Source organism: Dipodomys ordii, unplaced genomic scaffold (assembly GCF_000151885.1).
Source record: "Dipodomys ordii isolate 6190 unplaced genomic scaffold, Dord_2.0 Scaffold150, whole genome shotgun sequence".
In the NCBI taxonomy this organism is placed as follows: domain Eukaryota; kingdom Metazoa; phylum Chordata; class Mammalia; order Rodentia; family Heteromyidae; genus Dipodomys; species Dipodomys ordii.
Genome location: NW_012267366.1, coordinates 3,505,552 through 3,512,551, shown reverse-complemented (window position 1 = coordinate 3,512,551; position 7,000 = coordinate 3,505,552). Strand labels below are relative to the sequence as shown.

The following is a 7,000-nucleotide window of genomic DNA, read 5'->3' as shown; positions in this document are numbered from 1 at the left end:
CCAAGTTCTTACTGGAAACTCACTTTTATAATAACCAAATATTCAACACTTTTACTCAAGAATGAAGCGGCTCCCATTTTTCCTTCGATATCTATCCAAGAGTCCTTTCCTCACGCTGAAGGAAACAGAGCAAGAAAGATTCCTTCTGACAACTTCCTTCCAAGTTCAACTCAACCTACCACTGATGCACCCTCATACCTTAGAATATTTGGATGATTATGAATAGACCTGAAGAGTTCTTCATCTGACCCACTTAAGGAAAATCCTGCCTTACCAATTGCCATTCCCATTCTTACTAATTTGAGATGCTCCCAATAACCTTGAAGTAAAAGGGTTTTTTTCTTAACACTAATGCTTCTTGAAAGCTATTTATGTCACACTTCAGAGGCTTATTCCTAATTACCTAAGGAACCATGAGAGAGTGAAAAATCTATCCTTCTGGGAACTGAAATGGGATGTATGTTCAGAAGAGAACATTCACAACTAATCTCCACTGGTTCTAGTTTCTTATTGTGCAAAGTGTAAATGGTTTAATCATACAGAACTATAATATCCATTTGCTCAACGATAGTAAATTATCTATTGTGCACTAATTGAAACACTTAGATATTTGAAGATCCAGACATTCCCATAATTCCTTCATTATCTTGTTACTTCCATTCTTTTTCTTCTTTTTCTACCATTGTAAGATAATTAAGGAATACTTGCATTGTGTGACTGTACTGCGTTCTTCTTCATATTGTGGTCTGTGGACCACAATATTGAGAGATGTTAAGAAATGCAGCATATCCAATCCCACTCAATTGTATGGACTAAGACTGCATTTTAACATGAGCCTTGTGCAATTTGTATGACCTTAAAATTAGGAAAGCACTGGTATTAGGGTTATGTTACAAGGCAATGACTTCATTTGTGAGGCACATGCTAGAATTACATTCATTTGCCAATCCCTTCTGAGCTCAACCATCCTATTTTGTTCTGAAATATATACACAAACTAATGTTATTAGGGATATGAGTTTCGAATTTTGTAAAATAGATACAAACCTAGAGACTTTCTGACACACTTCAAGAGGCACATCAGAATTTAGCTCATGTGACACATTGACTCAATTTGACTATGATATCAAATGAGCTAACAGGAAGCCTTCTTGTCCTCTAGGACCTGGCATGAAGCTAGGCAGCACAGTTCAGCATCAGAGTAGTACAGGAGTGTGAATGGCATCAATACAACTCTTTCATTCTCATTTGGAAATGGCCTGGGGGAGGCATTAGCATGCCCAGCAGATGTGAAATCAGTCTCTGGCTTTATTCTCTCCGGGTATTTCCACTCTGTGATTTCTCTTCATCTATCTTCTTGGGACTAATGGGGGAAAGAGAATGAAGTTTTAACACTTCCCTGATTTAAACAAAAAAGCGTGTTTTTTTTCAGGCTACTGAGAGGTGGTATATGTAACTATGCACTAATCTTATTTGATAAGGGCTCCATTGATTTGTTTTTCAATGCATTTTGAAGTGCTGTATCTTATCAAATGCTTTCTCTAAGGAGCTTTACACCAGCAACTCATTACATCATCAAAGATCCCTATGAGGTACAGGGATCAATATTTTTATGTTCAGACTTAGTGCTGATGTGAGACAATGCATAGAGAGAGCTACACATAGCCAGTTAAATTCCAGACTACTAGCTTTGGTAGATACACTATGTAGGAGTCTCCCAGACTCCATTTTTAGCATTAAGGAAAACTAGATTATTATTTCCATTGGTTTTACTACTGAGGTAATTCTATGCAATTCTTCCGTTTATAACAGAGTTGATAATGCTAAGAATTGTAAGATGTATCTTGGTCAATATAAATTTCAAAAGTGATGAACAACTAAATTTCTAGGCTGTTGGTTCAATACATATTGATAGTTCTGTTACTGTTAATTAATTTTTCCACCTGCTCATTTATTGTCAGTGGACATCTATGTAACCTCAAGTCTGTACTTGTTGCTATGAGGAGTCTAGATTTTCCTACTGGTAGATTACATATTAGTTCACCAAAGATCATAAAAATCAAGATTAAACATCCAAACTAACATTATTATTATATGATAATCAAAAGGCTAGCAAATTCGAGGCCACAATTAAGCATAGACATTGCCTGACATGGGATAAAATCTAGACTACAGAGTTAATAAAACAATTAGCACTGATATATTTCTCAAGGACAAGTACATATATATTTGTAGAGCCTGGTTATATATTCCCCTGGAAGTGTCCAGGAATTTGTTAGGACTGAAGAAAATAGTGATGAGATGAAATGGAAAATGTGACACCTATTATATAGAGCATATTTGTGCTTAAGCCAGGGCCTCCAAAGTCTTATTCTGAAAGATGACTTAATAGTGTGATTCCTAGTTATGGATACCAAGATGTGATAAAGAATGTGGGACAAATGGGCATTTGGATTTCCTCAGTATGTGCCATCAGAAAACTGCTAATTCTGATTGTGCTTAGAGCAAGGCTTTCTGAAAGTAGAAGACACTTAAGAACCTGAGACTCATTTTTCTTTTCTTTTTCTTCTTTTTTTTTTTTTGTCATCAAGGGGCTTGAACTCTGGGCCTGCCTGAGTGCTGTCCCTGAGCTCTTCAGCTCAAGGCGAGCACTCTACCACTTGAGCCACAGCACCACTTCCAGATTTCTGGTGGTTAATTGGTGATGAGTCTCATGAACTTTGCTGCCCAGACTGACTTTGAACTGTGATCCTCAGATCTCAGCCTCCTGAGTAGCTAGAATTACAGATGTGAGCCACCAGCACCAGGCTAAAATTTTCTTTTTCTATTTTTTCTTTTTCCTTTTGAATGGTACAAGGGAGGTGCCATTTAGTGATACAGTCTATGAATACAATGTATCTTGATCAGACTCACCCGCTTTGGCCCACCCTTAGCCTGAACCTTAGATCAGGTTATCAGTCTTCTTAAATCTAGACTTCTTTTACAATAGCTGGTAAGCAAAAGGTAGGTATTTTCAAATTACACTTTGGTCAAGGCATTGAAAAATATGCAAGGTAACTACAGAGTTGTAATCTGATAGCTTTGAAAAATCTCCATGATTAGAACATTTTTCTTTTTCTTTTTTATCTTTTTATTAATAAGTTTTTTTGTGAAAATACTATACAGAGGGGTACAATTACATGAGCAAGGTAATGAGTACATTTCTTATCAAATATTGTTGCCTCCTTCCTCCTTTGTTTCTCCTTACCATCCCTGCCCTCTCATCCTCCACCCCCCGCCAAAGTTGTAAAATTCATTTTTTGACATAACGTCTAGATATATACCCATCATCAATTATTAGACTGTATCCCCCATTGTGTACATACTTAATCCAGAAATTTATTACTCAATTCACAACCTCTTAGGCTTAACTTCTTTAATAGCAGTATTATCTCTTTATACCTATATAATTTTCAAGTAACCAATTTTAAGAATTTTTATTTTTTAGTTTTTCATGTTTCCTTTCATTTTTTCTTAGTACATTTTTTATTGTAAAAACACTGTACAGAGGGGTTACAGTTACATGAGCAAGGTAATGAATATACTTCCTATTGAGCATAGTTGTCCCTCCTTTGTTTTTCCCCTACCATCCCTTCCCTCCCACCTCCGGCTTTTGACCTAGTCTGCTTGTCCTACACATGTACTAGTTATTGCAAAAGAGGGAAACCATGGGACCTATGTTTCTTTGGGCCCCTCAGTAGATGAATGGATCAAGAAAATGTGATATATATATGTATATATATATACATATATATACATATATGCACACATACAATGGAATTCTATGCCTCCATCAGAAAGAATGACATCACCCCATTTGTTAGGAAATGGAAAGACTTGGAAAAAATTATATTAAGTAAAATAAGCCAGGCCCATAGAACATTTTTTCTAAGAAAATAAGTTATTAAATCTGACCTGAGTAGGGTTAGAAAGATTCAATAAGCCATGTATATTTTTAAATTTTTACAATTTTCCCTTCCTCAAACAGAAGTCACTATAATTCAGGGTATCAAATCTTTCTAAGATAATATATAATGTATCTGAGTTCCAATTTGAAGGAAAATATAAAACTCCGAATTCATTTCTATGAGACTTAACTTACTGAGATGCAAATCAGATATGGAGAATCCCACTCCCCCAGATAAAACTATTGACTAATCTCATTTATAAATTTAATGCATGCATTAGGAAATCAAATACTAATGTACATGTTTAAACAATATATTTCATTTTTATTGTGAAAATACAGTACAGAGGGGTTACAATTACATGGGCAAGATAATGAGTACATTTCTTATCAAGCATTGTTGCCTCCTCCTTTGTTTCCCCTTCCCATCCCCTCTCATCTCCCCTCCCCCCCAGGCCAAAGTTGTAAAGTTCGTTTTTTTGACATAACGTCTTGTACATCTCATTGTTGCAATGGGTCCACCTGTATCCCTATTTAAACAATTTGATATTTCCCTTCCCCTCCACAAAGTATACCAATATCAAATACAGTGAAAACAGGGGTTATATCATGGGGGAGGGACATACAAAGCAACAAAGAAATCATCTTATAAATGTATTACACAAGAAATACAATGGTAAGGACAGTATGTGGTAGCATACACCTGTACTGCTAGCTACTTAGTAGGCAGATAGACCAAGGTTTAAAACCAGCCAAGGCAACCAGTAAGACTTTATCTCAATAAGCAATACAGCCTTGGGGCCTACGGCTATAATCCCAGCTACTAGGAGGTAGAGACAGAAGAATCACAGTCCAAGATAGGTCAATCAAAAGCACAAAACCCTACCCCCCAAAAAAATAAACTAAGGCAAAAAAATGGGAAATTTGAACATATGGCTCAAGTAGTAGATTGCTTGCCTACCAACTGCAAGCCCATACTGCCCAAACCACATATATAATTGCAATCCCACATCAGAAACATTTCTTACATAATTGAAGATGAGAAAAACATTGGATTCTATGAATAGACTAATATGCTAAAATTAAATGCACACTAATAATAAAAAGTATGAGCAAGTTACAAGTAAAAACATTTCTAAATTGAAGCAAATACGTTTATCAAGGCTATGAGCAATATTTTCCTAAATAGTAAAATACAAGGAAAGAAAACTGGCAGCGAATGAGGAAAGGGGTGACCATGTCAAAAAAGAAATGTCCTCATGGCGGTTGGCGGTTGGTGTGGGAGCAGTTGCAGCCGTTCCTTGGAAAACCAGCAACTCCCCTCCCCCACCCCGTCAGTGGAGGTATGCTGGATTTCTTGGTTCTGTGGGCTCCATGGCAATGAGTTCTTCTGTGAAGTGGGTGAAGACCACATCCAGGACAAATTTAATCTTACTGGACTCAATGAGCAGGTCCCTGATGAAAAGCTGGAAGATAGCCCCCACCAGAGTGACCTGATGGAGCAGGCCGCCGAGATGCTTTAGGGATTGACCCACGCTCACTACATCCTCACCAACCGTGGCATCACCCAAACAATGGAAAAGTACCAGCAAGGGAGACTTTGGCTACTGGCCCCGTGTGTACAGTGAAAATCAGCCAATGCTTCCCATCATCCTTTCAGATATCCTAGGCGAGGCTGTGGGTGAAGCTCTACTGCCCCAAGTGCATGAATGTGTGCACACCCAAATCACGAAGCACCATCACGTAGAAGGCGACTACTTAGGCACCAGTTTCTATCACATGCTCTTCATGGTGCATCGCGAGTACCAGCCCTGGCGGCCTGCCAACTAGGCCTGTACCCAGGCTTTGTTGTTTCAAGATCCAGCCAATGGCTTACCAGCTGCAACTCCAAACCGCCAGCAACTTCAAGAGGCCAGACAAGACCATTCGCTGACTCCATCCCCCACTTGTCTCTCAGTCTTTGAAACCTTCATTCCTTTGCTGCCACCCTCCAGGAACTCTCTATGGTTTTTATTTTTAGTTTAAATGAAAGGGGCCATTATTGTGGTGGGACTATGGAAGAAAATGGAAGAAAAGGCCAAAATACCCAAACAAAAAATGTACTCATTGCCTGGCTTATATAACCGGAACCCCAATGTATATCACCCTTATAATAATAATACAAAATTACAAAAACAAAATAGCCAAAAAATAGTAAAATTTCAGACATTTTCCTTAAGAACAGAATCAAGAGAAGGAGCCTCACAATGAACAATTTAGATATTTAAAAGTCATCTTAGTCAATAAGAAGCTTTCAGTTTTCAGAGTCATTGTTCAGAACAGATATTACTTTTATTCAAATATATAGATTTTAAAGTCTTAATCCAATTTTAGCCTCAAAAATTTTATCAGTTAATTTCTATGATCATCATATTGCTTACTTGCTACAGAGATTATCTTTTATCTTTTACAGACACACAATATCATTGTCCTATGTAACTTTTAGAATGTTTCTCTGAAATCATGCTGACACTTTGGTTCTATCTCGTCTTGACATGTAGACTATAATTATCTTCTATGTGTCAAATAAATCAAAAGGAAGAGAGTTGAAAGACCTAGCCTTATTCTCTCCTATGGCTTTCTACTTTGCACAGATTCAGAAATAGAAATATCCTTCACTTCACAAAGCAGTTTTACATCTTTGATCCACCATTCTCTGAATTCCTGTTAGTACTAGAGGTATGATAGTAGCTGGTTTAGAAGCAAAGTTACTAACACCACTGTAATAGGGATAGCAAATGACTGTTCATCCTGAACAAAACAGATAAAGATGTACTTCTGACAATAAAAGAACATGCCTTACTTACACTCAACATTTACACGGGTAATATCTATGAAGTTCCAATTAGAAGTGTATATTGATTAGGAATATTAAATAGATAAAATACAAAATGAAAGCTATTTTGAAAGCATCTGTTTTCTTTTTTTAATTTTAATTTTAATTTTTTGTGAACATACTGTGCAGAGGGGTTACAATTACATGGGCAAGATAATGAGTACATTTCTTATCAAGCAT

The 7,000-nt window shown here is 36.9% G+C and overlaps 1 pseudogene; it reads left to right on the top strand.

Annotated features, from left to right (window-relative positions):
- The first annotated feature begins 5,204 nt into the window (after nucleotides 1-5,204).
- LOC105997629 lies at nucleotides 5,205-5,878 on the top strand (annotated as a pseudogene).
- Nucleotides 5,879-7,000: the final 1,122 nt, after the last annotated feature.